The 20056-nt window shown below is 39.2% G+C and overlaps 1 long non-coding RNA gene across 2 annotated transcripts in view; it reads right to left on the minus strand.

Annotated features, from left to right (window-relative positions):
* The window catches only part of LOC116085970, a 24769-nt gene extending 4762 nt beyond the window's left edge, over window positions 1-20007 (minus strand). Inside the window, exons 1-2 of one of the 2 annotated variants that reach the window (XR_004116766.1) lie at window positions 19817-20007; window positions 16351-16435 (exon numbers count right to left, since the gene is read on the minus strand). This is a non-coding gene — a long non-coding RNA (uncharacterized LOC116085970). Of the gene's footprint in view, window positions 1-16350; window positions 16439-19816 lie in introns of both variants that reach the window. The other variant, XR_004116765.1, reaches the window with a different exon arrangement.
* Window positions 20008-20056: the final 49 nt, after the last annotated feature.

Genomic DNA, 20056 nt, shown 5'->3' on the forward strand with positions numbered 1-20056 from the left:
AGCTTCATTTGTAAAAATTGGTATAACCCAAGTGCACAGTGCTTATAAAGTCTACACACCATGCACAGTAATGTCCTAGGTTTTCATGCTCACCCAACTGTTCACACACTCACACACTCATGATGATTTCTAGTCATGGAAACTCTATTCTTCATAACTGCCCTGGAGCATGTAGTAGTTTTAAAAATCTCTCTACCATATATTTTCTCTATTTTTTCTTTCCCTGTGTACACAAATATTTACCATCGCCTGCGGTGTCCAGTGCAGTAGGACACTGTGCAGACTTAGATCATAAGAGCAGTAAGCTAAAGTGGACAGTTCAGGCATATACTAGAAGCTGTGTAGCAGGCTTATATAATACACTTTCTGGTGTTCTCACAATGATGAAGTTTCCTAATAACACTTTTCTCAAATATGCAACCTCATCGTAATGAGGTATGATTTTATAAAATGTAAAATTGTAACACTTTTTGTGAATGTGAGAGAAATCTTTGGTGTCACAGATAAACATTTCTTAGATTGAACACTGAAATTATGATCCAGAAAAGAAAAATATTGTGATTGGGGCTTTGTTAAAATGTAAAACCTTCAGTCAAAGAAAGACTACATTGGGAGACAAAGGAAAAGCATTTCTCTGTAGGCCCCTTATCTGGTGAAGGACTTACATGTGGAATACTACATTTCAACAATAAAAAGCAATGGAAACAATAATACAATGGGCAAAATACACAAAGAGACATTCCATAAAAGATAATGTAAGAAAATTTATATGAAAAAATGCTCAACATTATTGGATGTTTGAGCTACTGCCATACACCAACCCAAATGACTATTATAAAAGCCAATGACAACTCTATGGGAAAGACAGTAAGAAACTGGGTCATTTGTACACTGCTGTTAAAGATGTCTAACAACATTTTTTGCGAGTTTCTTTAAAAACAAAACATACAACTATCATACAACTCAATAATTACCCCTAAAATTTCATCTCAGACTGACAGTTATACAAAAACCTATACAATGATAGTATGGAGCCTTCAATAATCGTAGTCTAAACCTGGAACCAATGTAGATAATCCTTTAGGGGAATACAACTCAGCAATAAAAATGAACCAACAATTGATGCATACAACAGTATACACAAATATCCAGGGAATAAATTTTAGTTTTAAGATATGGTCCCCAAAGCTTTCATACTGTGTGATTGTATTCAGGCAGCATGCACCATTATAATAGTTTACAACTGTAACCGCTCAGTAGTCCCAGGGAATTAAGAGCGAAGTGGACATGGCTAGAAAGAGTCAAGCTGAAGGATCCCTGTGGTGATGGATATGCTCTGTATCTTGACCATATCAGTGTCGTTATCTTAGTGATGACCTTGACAGGTTTTGTACAATATTAGTTACAGTGGGATTTGGTGTGTAAGGAGATGCTGAATCCTTACTATTTTTTTCAAGTACATGTGTATCCATACTAATCTCAAAATAAAAAGTAAAATTCAATTAAAAAATGCTTCATCAAAGGGCAAGGGAATGCAGATTGTTGTATGTAATATAATCATTTCATTGGAGGCTGCTACATTAGTTTAGTATGGCTTACAGTGGAAAGATTATGAATTTGTTATTAGAGGTGCTGGATCCCCACCTATGGCATACCAACCTATGCCATTGGACAATATGAACCTAGAGTCTGCATTAACAAAATGCTAAATACATTTTAAGTTTAGTGTGAGACCATGGCTAAATTTGATACATAAAGAACCAGGCGCTCTTATCCCCGAGTGCTGTCTGACATACAATTAGATTCAAATGCTAGCTAGCGGGGAATCAGAAGAATTACTTAGGAAGCAATTGTCTCCTCTGTCCTTTTCATTATCTTTGATAGATGAGACTTGAATAGGTTTGAGAAGCAGGTATAAGAATAAAAGAGAAATCTAACCAGGAAGACAACCAAAGATGGAGATATGTGTATCTACAATAAAAATGATCAAATACAGTTTTCTTATATTTAAAATACTATACTGTTACAAGATAGAAAACATACTGATATGATGATAGTACTGTTGTTAACACGACTCACCTTGCTATATTTCTAGAAGACTGATATTGTACTCTTAATCTTGAAACCCTCTCTGCGATTGCATGAGCGTTTTTCCTTGTTATTAAGTATCCCAAAGTGTCTTTTCCAATGTTGCCTAAGTAAGCACCATATATTCAATGGAATATTAACTATGTACCACTGGACATGCTATTTGGTTCCAATTATTTTTCTATTGTAGAAACTAATAGAAAAATGCTATTTACATAAAACTTTGCATTGACTTTGATGTAGCAATGTTTTATGCAGAGGGAGTGTTGAAGGGAAAAGATATACACTAAGTTCTTGATTTGCCTGATGAATTCTTCTGAAAAGAATGAAATGGGACTTTTTAAAGAAGCTTCCTTTTAAAAAAAAAAAAGTGCATTTCTCCCTGAATTAAATTCACTTGGTCCACAAATTATTGCATTTGGAAGAGAATAGAAACCCTGGGAAAAACAAACAAAAAAGAAAAAAGCAACAACAAAAAAGAATGTTAAGAGCATCGTTAAGTGCCCCAGGTACCAAGAAGGTTTATTTCAAAACAGCGTAATCCGATGCCAGATATTCCACTATGGTGAGAGACAGTTGAGACTGGTAGGAGGTTCAGCTACACCTCAGGAGCTAAGGAACAGAAGCATAGACAGACTAAACAAACAATGCAGATGTGGTTTCGGGGAACTAGCTATTACTAAAACCTATAAAGGGCTGCTTTGCGAAGTTAAAATTAGACTTGCAGAAAATAGCAAAAAGACAAGACAGTTTCCCTTGCTCAAAGAATAAGATGTTTTAAAAAGCCACCGAGTGAAAGAAGGCAGAACCTCTTGATTTTGTTTTGAGTTCTTTCTTCATAAGAAAAAATTGTTTTGCTATAAGGTGGAAAGTTCAAGATTGATGGAGCAAAATGTTCGCTAAGGGGAGAAAATTTACATCTTGCGGTATCACAGGACTGAGTAGTTAAACAAGCAAGCAGTATTCCTGAACAGGATGGTAGTTATGATTTGTTATCCATAACGGCAAGATGCTAGATAGAGGCAGTAATGTTCTTGGGAGGGTGATATAACTCCTAGCTTCATGTGGGACTCAGCTGTAGAAACTTTAAACATACATTTATACAGACTCCATGCAAACACTGTAAGTTAGAATATCCTTACGGATTGATAGGATTGGACATCTGCATAGCAACATGGTACTTAGCCTGCATGTTTAAGAAGACAGAACTGACCTGAACCCTTGCAGCTCTCAGAGACTGAGACACCAACCAAAGAGCATATGGAGGCTGGACCTAGCCCCTGTCCCTCACACACATATGTAGCAGATATACAGCTTGTTCTTCATGTGGGTCCTGAACAATGGGGACAATCCCAAAAGCTGTTGCCTGTCTGTAGGATATAATCTTTGAGCTGGGCTGCTTTGTCTGGCCTCAGTGGAACGGGATGCCTGTAATCCCACCAAGACTTGATGTGCCAGGGTTGAGGGATACCCAGCGAGCGCCTGAACCCTCTCAGAGGGAAAGGGAATGGAGAGATGGCAAAAGGATTGTAGGAGGGGATGGCCAGGAGATGGGGACAGCAATCAGGATGTAAAGTGAATAAATAACTTTAAAAAGAAAGTTTAAAGGCAGAAAAAGATGATAAAGAGGAACACCCAAGGAACACCACAGACTAGTTTAAGTACTTAAAAGGCTTCTCAGCTAATTATTCTTCTACAGTTAAGATCTGAGGTGTACCCCCATACACTCATGTTTTGAGCACTAGCTTCCTGGCTGGTAGCACTGTTGTGGGGCCTGTTGGACTATTAGGAGGTAGGGCCTCCCTAGTGGAAGTACATTCCTAGAAGCAGACCTCTGAATTGAAGATAACTACTGCACACTGATTCCAGACACTGTTTCCCAACATGTCAACAGTTGACAGGCTGCCACAGGCTCCACAGGCTCCACACACTGACAAAGCTGTCCCACCTGTGTACCTTCCCTGCCTCGATAAAATCTCACTAAAGCCAAAACCAAACAAATCATTTCTCCCTTCACCTTATGCCAGGTAGTTCTGCTCCCAATTACATAATAGGAACTGATGTATACACCAACACCGTTGCCAGAAATGCTGTTGACGAAAATCAGTCCTGTGTATGAGTCAGTAAATTCATATACTTCTAAGTATACACGGCATGACTGTGCTGTCTTGAGTCAACTAAATCAATTGTTTCCCAAATTCTCAAACCTTCTCTTTTTTTTCTCTTAGACAACATCAAAGTCAGATGTAGCTGTCCTGTTCCCTCTCTCTTTATAGCTTAGAAACCATCTCTAATCAAGATGTTTCTACCCAACAGGATCTTCCCAGGTTCATCGCACTATGCACTGTGATTTTTAAGTTGTTAATTCAGTAGCATTTATGCTAAAGCAATGGGAATCTATGTTCCATCCCCATGTGGTGCTCAAAGTGAGTTGGAGAGATAGAGAATATAGGTCCCTTCATCTTACTCAGGTCTCAGTGTAAAAAGACCACAAGCGTGAGACCGATAACTCGGGATCCCACCAGTGGTCCCAAGATCTCAAGAGAGATCGGAGTTCAACCATTAGATTCTGTATACTTTAAGATAAGCCTACTAGTTTATTAAACCAATAATAAAAAGCACAGATTGGTATGAAATTGTTTTTATAACGTCAATGCATCTTTCTCTTTAAAATTCTGTGCATTTCTTCAATTACCAAACAATGCCAATTGTCACCAGAAAATCAAAGTTATAAGTAACTCCTATCTTATGCTTTTCCACTGAGATGACGATTTTATCTTTACTGATAAGTCAAAGCTAAGTTTCCAAGAAGGATTTAATTTATGATATAGCTCCGTCCTGAGTTTTAGCGAGTCCCTGAGCCAATTTATTTTAAGTGGTGGATTTTCTTATCTTCCCAACTAATTTTACTTTGGAAAAACTGGCTTCACCCTGATACCTCTGAGTTCTCTAAACAATATTGCAAATTAGCCAGCTCTTCAAGTATAAATGACATGAAGATTAAACAAATCGAAGGCTGACTTGGTGCACAGTCACAAGGTGTATTTTTGGTTTGTTCTTGCTCATCTCCCGTTGTTTCTTCTGCTACATGAATTTCAATTCCCAAGCAGACAGAAATTAAATACTTTAATCTGTGTCATTATCTTATGCCCATTTATATTTGGGTAAGATTTCTGAAGGAATATATGACAATTGCGAGGCTAACTAGAATTAGTGTCCTCCAGGACAGAGTGCTATTGTCCCTTCCTTTTCTCATTCTGGGCTTAGTTCATGGCTCTAGAATACACCAAGGATGCTATCTTGAAACTGAGTTACCTGTTGAAGGCCATTTAATTGCTTTTGGATAGGAACTCAGCTCCCCAGTTCCCATTTTGAAAAGGCCATTTCAGTAGGCAAATTTAGGTTTTATTATTTTGGAATTATATGTCAGCCTAGAGTTGAAATGTTAATCAACCATCTCTGAGGGAAGAGAAGAATCCAGAAACAGCTCCCTGTGATTTGTTTTGGGGGTAAATCTTGCTTTTCATCAACCTGTATTTAATAGAAATGAGAGAATAAAGGAAAGTTAACTCTTACAGGACTCGCTGAACCACATCAACTTTTAATTTTATTGTCCCAAATTGTACATAATCATATGTAAATTAGTAGGAAGCCCAGATGGCAGGGTGCCTCTTAAACACCTTGGAAACAGATGAAGCAGAACGTGGAAGAGAGAAACAAAAGTAAAAGAAAACTATCAGCTAAAGAGTGCTAATCATTATAAGTGTACATTCAGGATGCTAATGGCAAAGCGTTGTAAAGCAACAAAGGCACTCTTCATCCGAAGGAATGTCTACATGCATACAAGCCAACATTATACAAGCAGAAGCCAGAGAGTTACTGTCAGAACTGAATCCTGAAAGTGCTTGATCGAGGCAGCCAGAATATATAACAGTATGTAAGGCTTACTGACTTGGAGATTAATTCTTCAGACTTGTGATTTAATACTCAAGCAAGGACCTTAGAATGGCTAAAGTTACAGCTGCTATAGTTCCTAGAAGCCTGACCAATACTCAACCACATAGAAACACCTAAGATATCCTAGTGGAAGGTAGATAAAGAAATGAAAAGGTCAAGGAAAGTTGTTATGTGGAACAGATATATGACAAAAAAGTAAGAAGACCTATCACATTATGTTTCTCAGAAGGGCCCTGGGAGCCTGCCCTTTACAAAGACTCTCAAGAATGTGATAGGGCAGGGACACAGAATTCTGTGATGCTCCTTCAACAGGCCAGAGACTATAAGCCCAGAAGCAGCCACGTAAGACTGATTGACATCCAGGAAGATGATGAAGTTTTCAAGTAGCACAATCCTGATGACAGCATTTATCCTGTGTGTTCCAGGTACTTGCAATGACACAATCATTGGCAAAGCTTTGACCTACAGGAAGTGGTAGAAATGGCTAATTCAGCAGAGATGTCTACATAACAGCCTGGCAGATTACAAGCCTGCTGTTTAAAACTACAGCCAGAAGACAAGAACGAATGAGCGGGTGCTGAGAGTGGTGGCCTAACACAGCCATAATTGCCTGCTCAGTCCTCAGACCCTGACATGTTTTCACACCTGTAACCCACTGATGAAACAAAGAGATGAGGCCTAGGAGGAAAGACTGTCGTGTCCCTAAAAGCATTCATTCTGGTTTAGACGATTAACAGGTGGAGTGATCCCGTCACCGTGTTCTGAGACAGTGGAGTGCTCTCACGGTGGGGAGAGCTGGATGGAACCTCAGAAAGAGCTCTAAAATTCTAAATAAAAAATAATACATCTCATGGAGGGATGTGGCAAAATAAATTAATTAAAGGCATGTCCGCACTGCATAGTTGAGGGACGCACGTGGTGGTTCGTGCCATCATTTAATATGCTCCCCCAGTCTCTCCACAAACCAGACTGATCTGGAGAGTTATTGTAGGCTATTATAAATGTAGCCAAGAAGCATCACAGATTGTAGCTCCTGTGCTATGGGCTGGTATGGTTGATAGAATAAATTAATGTGGCCTCAGACACACAATAGGCAGCTGTGCACCTGGGGAATACAACCTATCCAATCTCATCCAAAAATGTCAAAAAGAAAACAAAAAATCAGTTAAGAGCTTACATTCACACAGATGGGCAACGATCTTCATTTAAAATGTTTCCTCTGTCTATTTTAAGTAGCCAAGCCAAAAGAACAAAGGATTCCAAACCAGAACATCCTAGAAAACATCTAGTTGATCTATCACATCCACAATGCTGATAGAAAGGGGGGAAGAGGTCATCACTCGACTGGGTATGGTGCTAAGATGCATGCACAGGAGAGGGAGAGAGGCTGAACTATGAAACTGTGTACCAGTCACATCAATAGTGTTGAGATTCAGTGATTAGGAACATGATGATGCAAACCCCTCCCCAACCTAAAGCTCAGTACATGTAGGCATGTGAGCATATGGATGCTAGCATGTGTGAGCATGTATGTGAATGTATATAGATCAGAGGTTAGTATGATGTGTTTGTCTCCACTGCTCTCTGCCTTGTTTACTGAAGCAGAGTCTCTCACTCATCACTCCCCCCCCCGTGTGTGTGTGTGTGTGTGCACGTGTGTGTGTGTGTGTGTCTGTGTGTCTGTGTGTGTCTGAACTTGGAGCTCATGAGTCGTGCTATTCCAGCTAGACAGCTTGCCCCAAGGATGCCCTGTCTCTGCCTCCCATTGCTGGTATTACAGGAAAGCTACCAAGCCCACATGCCTTGCTTCTGTGTGCATACTAGGGATTGGGACTCCTGTTCTTATGCTAGTAAGGTGAGCAGTTTTCCACTGAGCCATCTCCTTAACCTCTGGAAAACACAAATTTCTGTATCTTATATCTCCTACACAAAGAAGGAAAACATTTGGAACGTCTCTTTTGCTTCTGGAGACAGTACATTCCAAACTCAGGTATATTAATTTGGTGGGCATACAAGATGACATGTAAGGCTTCCAGCTTTAAATGAGGTCATTAAACTGCCTGGCACCATAGAGTCTGTTCTCTCCAAACTTCCTTCTCTTTATTCTTCTCTTGGCATTTGTGTTGTATCAGGGACTGACTTGCTGTCCTAGTCTTCGCCAACTTCTTTCCCATTTCCTATCTCAGGCATACAGCCTAATAAAATTCTTATGTGTCTAATCCCATTTTTGGCCTCTGCTTCTTGGAAGACCCAAACCAGCCTAAATACTTTAGAGAAAAAGTCACCACAGAAATAAGGAATTCACTGCTCATTTTAAAAAAGAGTCTGCAGAGAAAAACAAACAGAGGACCAGGAGTCAGAGAGAGAGGGATGGATGTTTATATGGAGGAAGACAGATGATGACAAAATAGCTCTAGCAACTCCTGTCTTAAATCCCCTCCAGCCTCAAGAAAAGTTAGACCCTTCGGTATGAGGGAGTTGACCAGAGGCATGAGGTGAATAGTGTTAACTACATAGCCAGAAATACTGTAAGAGATATCAAATCTAATCAACCACCATTAAAGTTTTACCAAGAATGAGGCTCATCATAAGAGGAAAACTGTTAGAATATTCCATCCAGAGAGTGTTGGGTTACTGAAGGAAGGAAGTAGATACCAGAGTTGCATGGTGTGACATTACGTTGTAGAGACGTAATTAACTTAATTTTATTCAAGCAATCTGACAGTCAAACCTATTTGAAATCAATGTAGTCGGAAAATGATGGGCCCGATAGCTCCTCTCTCAAGGTAACTGTAAGATTCAACACATTTCTTTTGTGTTAGGGAGAAATTCCCCGACCAAACTCAGCAATCACAAGGCTTGATTTTAGTCAGCAATAACTGGGCTATTGGGAAGTTCAGCTTGTCAGTTACTCTAGCCTACATTATCCCTTCATTCTGCTCATTATTTATTGATCCCGTAACCTCAGCTCATTTGAGATAATTAAGAGATTCCCTTAATAGAGAAGATATACCAGGAGACTAGTGGAATTAATACCTTAGGGAGGCTCATCCTTAGAAAAGTGGCCTTCTCTAAAACCCAGACGGCTGAATTAGAATTCAAAATTTTGTATTTCTTCTTATGATTCCTACCGTCAGTTGTATGAGCTCCGGGCCTCACAAAGCCTGAATTTGTCCCGGGAGGCTTATATAACAAGCTAAGAAATTTGGCCGCTGTCCTGAATAGAGGGACCATGAAATGAAAGTTGCAAGTCCACATTTGCATTTGCAGGAGGATTACTTTGGGAACAATGTAGACAAAAGCCTAAAAGAGGATCAGATCTGGAGGGAAAAGTATGAGGAAGTCATCATTGTATTTCAAGTAAGAATAAAGACCTTTTTTTGCTTTTTATTTGACAAAGGGAGCCAGTGTTTCCTTTGAGCCAGCCTCCTCCTCTGGGGGATTTCTAATATGACTTGGGACGGCACTCCTCCCTCAGCCATATTTAGGAAGTATTATACTTCCTCACAGAAGCTGAGCAGAGCAAAGACTGGTGACAGTCAGCCTTTGCCTTCCGAAAGCAAAGTGTGAGGTGTTCATACCCAGCACTGCTTGCTCCCTTCCAGGAAATACTGAGTGTCTGTCGTAAAATGGACTGTCGGTTTAAAAATAAGAAAGGGCAAATTTTCAGTGGCTATTCACTGACTTCAAATGAGAGACACATAGTTTAAGTTATGCATTTTGGGTGGTAAATTCAATTTCTTTAAATGTATATTTACAACATATGGGTTAACATTCATAAATGTGGCTTCTTCGGGATGAATACATGTTGAATATCAAGAAGATAGTACACTGAAGAGGTCTACCAGACATTTAATCTTATTTTAAAGTCACAAAGCATAACCGCTGCTCCACACACACACCAAAAAAAGAAAAAGAAAAAAAAAATAGTTTTACATACCTCAGCCAAGATTGGCTAAAGTTAACTAGGAATTTGAATGCTGCAAATGAACCAAAAAAGTGTAAACATTCCACGTTAATTTCAAAAAAAGGGATGATCTGGTAGATGCTTAGCTACTTTTCACCACTATGGCATGAAGGAAAAGTCACCTGCCACTGCGCCATGGGTGGGAAAGCTCACCTGTCTTCCTGGGCTTTGATAACCACATAATCTACATAAAACTAACTGTAAGCTCTTCTTCCCAAACTATTTCTTCCTGGGGTGTCATGGAGAAGGGAAACCTTAGGCCAAGATTATGAATACACCCCTGAAGTTTGCATTATAATTTTTTTCAGTGTGTGCTTGCCAAAGAAAAATTGAGCATAAAGGACAAGTGTTGTTATGAAGTTGCAAGAAGAAGTGTTTATGCTTCAGACTGGGGGCTATTATGGAGAATTTTCTTTAGAATATACTTAAACACTTCCATTTGAATTCTCAGTGGCTAGATCAGAGATTTGTGTCATTTCTAGGTTATAGAACTACCTTGCTGAATATGTTGCAGGCTTTACTGAAGTTTACAAATGCACACAAACAGAAGTCTGCTCATGGCCCTGCACTCCTATGCCAGCCAGGGGCTGGAGGGCATCACTTCACGCCTCATGGGGCACAAACGGTGGATCCAGGAACTTGGCTCTGAGGTTTTACTCTGATTCCCTCTAACTGTTCTTACCCTTTGGAAATAAGGAGGAATATTGAAATTATTAATGGAGGTCATATCACAAGGTATGGGAGTAGATGGGAGGGACACCCACCTCTCCTATGGAGAGCTAAGAAAAAAGATTCCCCCCCACCTTGCTTACTCCTCCACACACTACAACAAATGCAATTTCCAGTGAGATCGGTCTCCACAATAAGACATGACTATTGGGTGCAGAGACTAGACAGATGAGCATTTCTATGGCTCATCCCCATGCCTAACATGTTATCTCTATCCAAATGTTTGTTGTGAATGACAACAACACTAAAAAAAAAAAAACAAAAAACAAACAAACAAAACCACTCTGTCAATGTCAAAAAGCAACTGAGTGGCAATGCGTGTATGAGTTTGGGCTCTAACACCCACATCTTCAAAAGAGGAGAATGTTTTTCTATTCATAAACTAAGTATAGAGTAAAGCAATGTCCACTAAAGATGAAGGAACAAAACTAAGCATTTAAATTCAACATTTTATTATAATGTGAAAGCTTGGAACTGGGACTCTAAAACCCAAGACAAAAATGTCAATAACTATTTGTAAAACAGGCAATCAGAAAGGCCTGCATACTGAGCGCTGAAGTCCAGGCTTGGACTGTGAAGGTGTGTAATTCCACATGAGGTAGCATCTAACAGACATTTCTATTAGGCTCTCGCGATCCTCATTATGAGAGGTTTCTACTATGGCATTTATTATTTACTCTTCAGTTTAAATTAATTTTTCCCCAGGACAAACCACTGTCCCTGGCTATAAAGTAATTGGATCTTTTAAATCTGGCTCTTAAAAAATAAATGGGTTTCTATTTAACCTTCAATATGCTGACAAATCAGATCAATCCTTGTTAGTACCCAATATATATCAAATCAAAGTGTTAGCATCATTTGTGGTGGATTGGAAGCCTCATTGGGGATTTAGGCTGAATATTTGAATATTTGGAGAGTTATTTGATGTTCTAGTTCTATCTGACAGTTTACATCTTATCTTTTTTCTTTATACATTTTAAAGATTTGTTTATTTATTTTGTGTGTATGAGTACACTGTAGCTCTACAGATGGCCGTGAGCCATCATGTGGCTGCTGGGAATTGAACTCAGGACCTCTGCTTGCTCCTGCCCGGCTCGCTCCGGAGTAGCTGTCTTCAGATGCACCAGACGAGGGCATCAGATCTCATCACGGATGGTTGTGAGCCACCATGTGGTTGCTGGGATCCGAACTCAGGACCTTCAGAGGAGCAGTCAAGAGCGCTTACCTGCTGAGCCATCTTGCTAGCCCTATACATTTTAGAATATCAACTTTGGTGGGCATATATCCCCCCCCCCGCATCCTTCCTTCCTTCTGATTTGAGCCAGATGCTCACCGTGTACCTCTGGCTGGCCTGGAATACAATATATGAACCAGGAAGACCTTGAATTCTCAAGACATCCTCCTGCCTCTCCATCTTGAATAATAGGGTTTGTTTGCTTGTTTGTTTGTTTTTTATCAACTATTGGAGCCAGACAGATGGCTTAGTAGTTAAGAAAATGTTCTATTCTTGCGGAGGACCCAAGTTCAATTCCCTGCACACATGGGACCAGATACCTTCTTCTGGATACTGTAGACATCTTCACTCAGATGCACATATTCTCACATGCAGACATACACATATGCACATAAAGAAACACTAACTTAAATTTTTAATGCCAACTGCTAGCTTAAAAATTGATACCAGCTTCTTTCAACCAAGGTCATGTTGCCATTCCCTAACTGTTAAGAGCATTGTGTGATGTGTTCATAGCTGTATCTTTCTCATCGATGTGTTACCTTACTCATAGGTGCTTGGAGAAACTCAAAGCATCCAGGAGGACAAAGCCATAAAAGTTAGCATTTTTTCTCCCATCTGGGGAACCTTTGTAGTGCTGCCTATGTCCTGGAAAGTTCTTTCTCCTAAGATTTGCTAACTGTGGCACAACTCTAGCTGTCACTCATCCCAGTTTAGGAACATATTTACTCTAAGTATGAAAATTATCTTTGGAATCAATTTTCATCATCCTATCTCCCCCTTTGTACATCGTTGTCATGCACTAACATGCACACTGCAAAGTCATCTACCTTCCTGAGTGTGCAAATGAGTGGGCCTTTGATTCTTGTGCCTTTTCTTGGGCTCCTATTCATCTGTTTGTTTTGTCAGATTCCAATGTTTTTGTTTAACTTATTTTATCTTACTATTATCCTTTAGAAATCTCTTTTGTTTTCTAATAGAGACAGAAAGGGAGTGGATCTGTATGGGAGGGGAGGGGAGGAGAAACTGGGAGGAGTTAGAGGGAGGGGAAACTGAAATGTGACTAAGACACATTATGTCTCGTCAGTGTTATATTGCTGTGAAGAGAAAACTTGACCATGTTAACTCCTATAAGGGAAATTGTTTACTCGGGTCTGGCTTACAGTTCAGAGTTTAGTCCATTGCCATCATGGCAGAGAAAGCATGACAGCATGCAGGCAGATGTGCTGCTGGAGAGTAGCAGAGAATTCTACACCTACATCTGCAGGCAGCAGGCAGAGGGGCAAACTCCAAGACCACCCACAATGGTACATTGGCTCCAACAAAGCCATATGTACTCTGACTGGGGCCCTGTGGTGACCATTCCTATTCAATCTACCACACATTATATAAGAAAAAATATACTTTCAATAGAAGGGAAAAAGTCTGAAAAAGAAAAAGACATCTACCTTAAGCCCCTCTCCATAACTCTCTCTCTCTCTCTCTCTCTCTCTCTGACACACACACACACACAGAAAGAGAGAGAGCCCCACTTGAATTCCTTAAATAATCACTCCCATAACCTATACAGATGTTACATGCTCAGTGCTTCATACATAAGCTTCATTTTCCCATAAGAAAATTAAATCATTGAGCCCATCAAAGTGTTGAAGAATATAACACAACTGGGTGATATTTACCCACCTTGAGAGTTAAAATTAGTTGACACAGTTAAGTGTAATCTTAATGGGGTTAGAAGAATTCCATTAGTGGAAAACAACTGCCTGCGGATTGAAGTAAGCCCAAGGGAACGGGTTATAAAATCATTTCCTTTCCTAACTCAGGGAAATAGAACATACTAAGGCTTGGTTCTTTGGGCAAGAATCTCTTCTACATTCAACCCAGGACTCTCAGCACACTGGATGGGAAACTCTAAGTCACAGTTGAAGATAATTTATTTTCAAGTTTGAGCATATTCCATTCATTGAAAGTTGTGACACTAAGTACAATAATAATAAAAATCAAACACATAGTAATGATTATGCTAAAAATTACTTGTGCATATTTAATATGAAAATATGTAATATATGGAATTTGGGACTACTAGAAAAGCAAGCTAACTTGTGATTTAAGTTTATTGTATGTATTAACTTAATCCATTCTTTGCTGCTGTAACAGAATCCTGAGATTAGGTAATTAAAATAAATCTTTCACTTCTACAGGCTGGACAGTCCAAGACTGGGGGACCCACACCAGGTGAATCAGTCTATAGTGGAAGATAGAAGAGCAAGTACATTATAGTTAAAGAGACAGAGTAAACCTTCCTCTCTACTAGACATTAGTTCATTCATGAGACTGCAGGGCTACCCCCATCTCATCTAAACACTGCCCGTGTGACTCTACCACCCAATAGTGCTGCACTAAGGACCAAGTCTAAAACATAATTTTGTGGGTACATATTCAAGCCATAGCTGTAACTAAGTAACTCTTTTAAAAGATTAGCTTTACAACCATGTTTATGTGTTAGAATATTTAATAGAACTTGTCTCTTCTCTCTTCCTTTACTTTCAGACTGAAAAGAGTTATTAATATCTGAACTCATTTGCCAAACACCATTAAAACAAATTCAGCAGATTTGGGCATGCTTTAAAATCCATATATAAGTGTAGTCACCCCTTATGTTTGGTGGTAACAAATCTACATTTGTAAACTGAATAAGATTTGAATAACATGCTACAACCTTCAGAATAATGTTGTTCAAATGTGAACTTTAATACATTACTAAATCAAGTCTCTTTAATACTAACAGGCCCCAGTCATACCTCCAGTGCATAAAGGTCACCTTCAAGCACTGAGAACTCACACAAATGTATAATGTTCAAATCGTTACAAAATCAATGCTTGTGGCAAAACATGTTCATGCATAACAAAAATGTCCTGTCTTTGAGAAGGTGATTTTTCTATTTCCAATATTCTGTGCATATAAGGCATTCATTTAAACTTTGGTTATCAGCCCTTTAAAAGCCATTTGCAATATCAAACTTTTTGCAATGTCAAAATGCATTTTGGATAGTGGAACTCAACCAGAAGTGACCCTGAAACCCCCACTAAATGTACACCATTAGAGCCATTTGACAATATCTTAAGACATTTTTGGTCATCAAAACAAGTGTGACTGTTACTGCAGTCTAGTGGGTAGTAGCCAGGTATATTTTCAAAAGTCCCTAGAACAGAGCAATTTCCACACAGGTACCCAAAACAAGAAACAGTCTAAAATGTTAATGGTATCAAGTCCAAGAAACTCAAATCTAGATCACATAAGTTTCTCTAACATGGATTTGTAATGATTATTTATGTGCTTTAGAGACTGACTAATCCATGGACATCTTTTTTTTTTTTTTTTTTTTTTTTTTTTTTTTTTAACATGGATCACAAACTGCTTTCTTCTTTGGTTATTACCTATTGTTATTTTCATACCTTTGACACTAAATTATAATGAGCTTTCCTTTCCAATTTTTATATATACTTTTTATGATTATAAAATCCTGCACCAAAGTTAATAACTCTCTGCCTTCCTCTAAATACAACAAATATGCTTTACAATGGTGTCTTCAATACCAGGGGAATTTAAACAAAGGGATTTGGACATCAAACCTGATTGTTTCTTTGTGGGTGGCCCATAGCTTCTCACCATGCTGTGACTAAGTTCATCTTGCCCCTCCTCATCAGTCTACTGAATTTCCATGGAAAGCCTTGGCTACCTCCACACCATTTCCTACTTACTCCTCTGATAAAAAGTCTCACTTTGATTAGGCAACTAATTTCTTCCTTGTATTTCTCTAAAGTATACTTTCATGTATAAAGCACCGATTAGTGTTATTTGAGTAACATGGAATTTATAACCTTGACAATGCCACTAAATTTCTCATTCATAAAAACTGTGTTATGCATTAGATGCCAGTAAAGTTTAAGCATTTTCCCCATAGAAGTAATAGAATTATTTCCACATTTTTTGGAATTGACATTTTTTTGTTTGTTTGTTTTTTCTCTGCCTGCAGTAAATTTCCTTTAGTTTGTCTATGATAGGTGGGAAACTGAGCTCTCTCTGTAGTTTCTTTCTAAATTCATTGGGTTCCTTCACTCACATTATCTGCTGGTCCAGTTGTAGAGCACAGTGCACTAGCTATATGCTTTCATCCTGCTTGGGGGAATCATTCTAATGTTCACATTTGAATATGACCTTTTTTCCTTTCCAGAAAGTTCACAGCATTTACCAGCCTGAAGGAATTGAACACTTTCTGCCCAGATACTGATGTTGAATATGGATTGGTTTGAGTGGGTGGCCCTTGCAAACTATCAGACACAGGCACTCCCCCTGAACTCAGTTACTACTTACAAGCAGATTTGAAGTTTCCCAGGAGACAGTTTCTTCTCTACACTGAGAGGGGAATCATGCTTTTATTACTGGACATTAGAAGTTGCTGCTGAAAGGAATGGGTATAGACAAACATATTAAAATGGCATTTATCTTTCATTAGTTTTAAACACGAATTTCCTTGTCCTACAGTGTATCACCCTCAAAAGCTTGAAGTGATTTTCCTTTATCTTACCACTTTGCTATAAATGTATCATTCACATTTGTATTAATAAAAAATCAGAGAGTGTATATGCTTTTGATCTTAACTGCTGCTTTCTAAGCAGGATTCCATATGCCCAGGATGCTATTAAATAAAATGTGTGTGCTTTTCTTCTGTTAATCTATCAGTGTCTAATGAAATTCCCCAGCCTAGACCTTGTCACATAACCCAAGAGGGACCAAAAAATAAAGAAAGAAAAGTTTTCAGCCTTATAGGTTTCAATTGCAAAGACGTTTTATTTAATTAGTGATTTTTTCTGCCATTTTAGCATTCCCTATGAATGGTACTGAACACTTCTATTTTAGTTTAGTTGGCCCCTGTTGCTATAACAGAGCAGCTGAGATTAAGAAACTTATAAAGATTGACTGTGGAGTCTGGGACATCCAGAAGGATGGTGTGCCTGGTTAGGCAGCTTCTTGTGATGGTCTCTGGTTTTGCCAACGCATGGCAGAAGTCCGAAGTCAAACAGAGCATGTGCAAGCAGAGAGAGTGGATCAAATTCCCACTATAGCTAAACTATGCCTTTGTTAAGGCCGTTACTACAGTCAGGAGAGCTCTTTCTTCAGGACCAAAACCCTCCCACTAGGCAGGCTTAACGAAGAAAGAGTTTGTTTTCTAAGTCTGAGCAATCTTGCAGGACTTATTCCTGGTATTGGGAGGCTCATCAAGAAAGCCCCCCCTCCATCTTTCAACTTCTCCCTTTTGCTATCAGCTTCACTAAGCACCTTTCACGGAAATCCATTTAGCTTAAACCAGCTTTGGCTGGGATTCTGTTGAGTTTTTCTGAGATTAGCTTGCATACCGACATAGAAAGGCTTTCTCAGAGTCTTACAAACTACTTCCAATCATTTCATAGATGGTGTGTAAGAAATGAAATGATCTGAAGCCTGACCACAAATAGTGGTCCAGAGGGCTGTGAGGGTAAGTCTTTACAGGAAGTGTGCACTTACTGCCACATTCCAATCTCTTTCAGCTCTATCTAACACCTTAGTCAAAGGGTTAGTCTTGCAGGGAAAAAAAAAAGCTATTAAAAATGCAGTATGGAGCTTCCCCATGGCTGAGATAACATGAAGAGGATATGAGTGTGTATTCTCATGAAGGGAACTGCTTCCATCAAGAAAAGGGCTGCTGGTTGTTGGCAGCTCTTACAGATAAATAAGGAAATGTAAAAACATCTGGGCTTATTAAAATTGAATGATATTTCTGTGTTCTTCCTTATTTTCTCCCTGTGAAAAACCATAATGTGGTAAAGAATTGGATTTTCCCTCTTTTTATTGTCTATATGCCAGAATTATTGGAGATAGTTTATACTTAAGTTTTTCCTTCCTTCCTTCTTTCCTCCTGTCCTTCCTTCCTTCACTTCCTCCCTCTCTCCCTCTTTTCGCTTTCTCCTTCCTTCCTTCCTTCCTTCCTTCCTTCCTTCCTTCCTTCCTTCCTTCCTTTTGTTTCTTTCTTCACATTTTCATTGGAAAACTAATTCTTTGCCTGCTTGCAAACCAGGACAAGTCAGAGAAGGGAATGGCTGGATTCTGGAAAAAGTATTATTTTTTCCCCCAAGTCAAAATAGATACATTATAGAAAGTCATCCAGGAGGCAATATTTGACTATTTCCTACTGTGCTGTATAACCCTCCAAGAGTGTCAGAACATCTTACGTAGGCAGCATGCTCTGAGTGAACGCCCACCCCTACGATTCCAGAGCCTTTCAAGAATCACTTAAAATTCATGAAACGCTTGTTATTTGTATGAATATTTGTGACTCTTATTTTATTTCTAAAAAACTTCATCTTCATCTTGCAATGCTCTCAACTTCCCTAAGTGGTCATTGGATATGGTCTTGTCATGGGGTAATCAGTATTGTAGGATAGCTAAGAAAATTCAAAACTCATTTGACAGGAGGGTAGAAGCAAACTCAATTTCTCCATTTGTCCTTACTAATAGCCACTAGCTCATGACTTACAAGCCAATGCTATTTAAAAAGCAATTCTAAGGTTATGGATACATCTCAGTGGGTAAACACTGTGCTACCTGTGTAGACTTAAGTTCCGTTCCCCAGAACCTATATAAAGATGAGGGCTGTAGTGTGGGTTTATAGTCCTACAGAAATATAAAAGGCAGAGATGGGAGAATCCCCTAGACCAGTGGTTCTCAAAATGCTATGACCCTTTAATTCAGTTTCTTATGTTGTGGTGACACCAATCATGTCATTGTTCTCATTGAGACTTCATACCTGCAATCTTGTTCCTGTTATGAATCATAATGCAAACATCTGATATGTAACCCCCACACACACGCAGAAGAGGTCTTGTGACCCCCAAGGTTGAGAACTGCTGCCTTAGACGTTTACAGAAAAGCTGTCTGTCTCAAAGTAGTACTTGAGGATTGATACAGAAGGTTGTCCTCTGACCTTCACATGTTAACCTCCTCATCTCCATTTTATTTTCTATATAAATCAGTAGTTTTCTATGTGTCTTTGATGAATAGCATCTCTTTTTTTTTTAAATTTGGATACCTTTATTAGCATTAGAGACAAGGCTGATTAGAAAGATAAACTCTACCTTTTGTCACAAGGGTTTTACAAATGTGTTTCAGTTATATCAAAAATATGATTCTCCTACATTTTTCAGGGTGTGATATAGGATGTTGATGATCCCTTGACAGGCACAGGGTTCATGTGACAAATGTTAGACCTCTTGCTTCTGAATTATCTTACGACGTCGGCTGGGCAGCTACTCTTCCCTTCACTTCTTACTTTTAATGTTAGGAAGATTGCCTGATGCAGAAATGTAAGGATAAGTCACATCTGTGGTCAGTTATGTCTCCATGTGTTTTCTAGGTCAATACCTGCAGACAAATAGCAGAAATGTGTTGCAGTGCAGATCTTCCCTTCCGGATATATTTTTGTCGGATTTCATTAGTACACAAGAATTTACATCTACATGGGCTTGGAACAGATTAAGAGGCCGGACATGTATGTAGTATTAATCCTTTCCCAAGCTTCCCTCTTCTTAGCAACCAGTTTCCTAATATGGGAGTGAGATAGGATCCTTGTAAGACTTCAAGTCTTATTTAGAATATACTAGTAAATCTGGCACTACCTAATAAAAATTAAGTTAAGAAATAGACTGTAGGTGGAATTTCTGAGATAACGTGAACCTAAGAACAGCGAGTTTCATATAACTTCCCACTTTGAGAAATAAAACAAGAACCACTGGGCAAGCACAACCTCCAACACTCTGTTCCCGCTTCGTTTCAGTCCTTTGAACTGCTACCTAGACGACCAGATGTCGGTTTATTCAGCAGCCCTGAGCAGAATACCACATCCTGTGCTCCTCTTGGCTGTACTGAGCATGCAGAGAGAAATAGCTGGGGAACCCTGCGCCTTTAAGGCGCACCGGAGTCGCCCAAGAGGCGGGGTGGGGGGGTGGGGGGGCGGGGGAATGGAAATACGGCACGCCCATAGGGC

The sequence above is a fragment of the Mastomys coucha genome, unplaced genomic scaffold (genome assembly GCF_008632895.1).
Source record: "Mastomys coucha isolate ucsf_1 unplaced genomic scaffold, UCSF_Mcou_1 pScaffold12, whole genome shotgun sequence".
Lineage (NCBI taxonomy): Eukaryota > Metazoa > Chordata > Mammalia > Rodentia > Muridae > Mastomys > Mastomys coucha.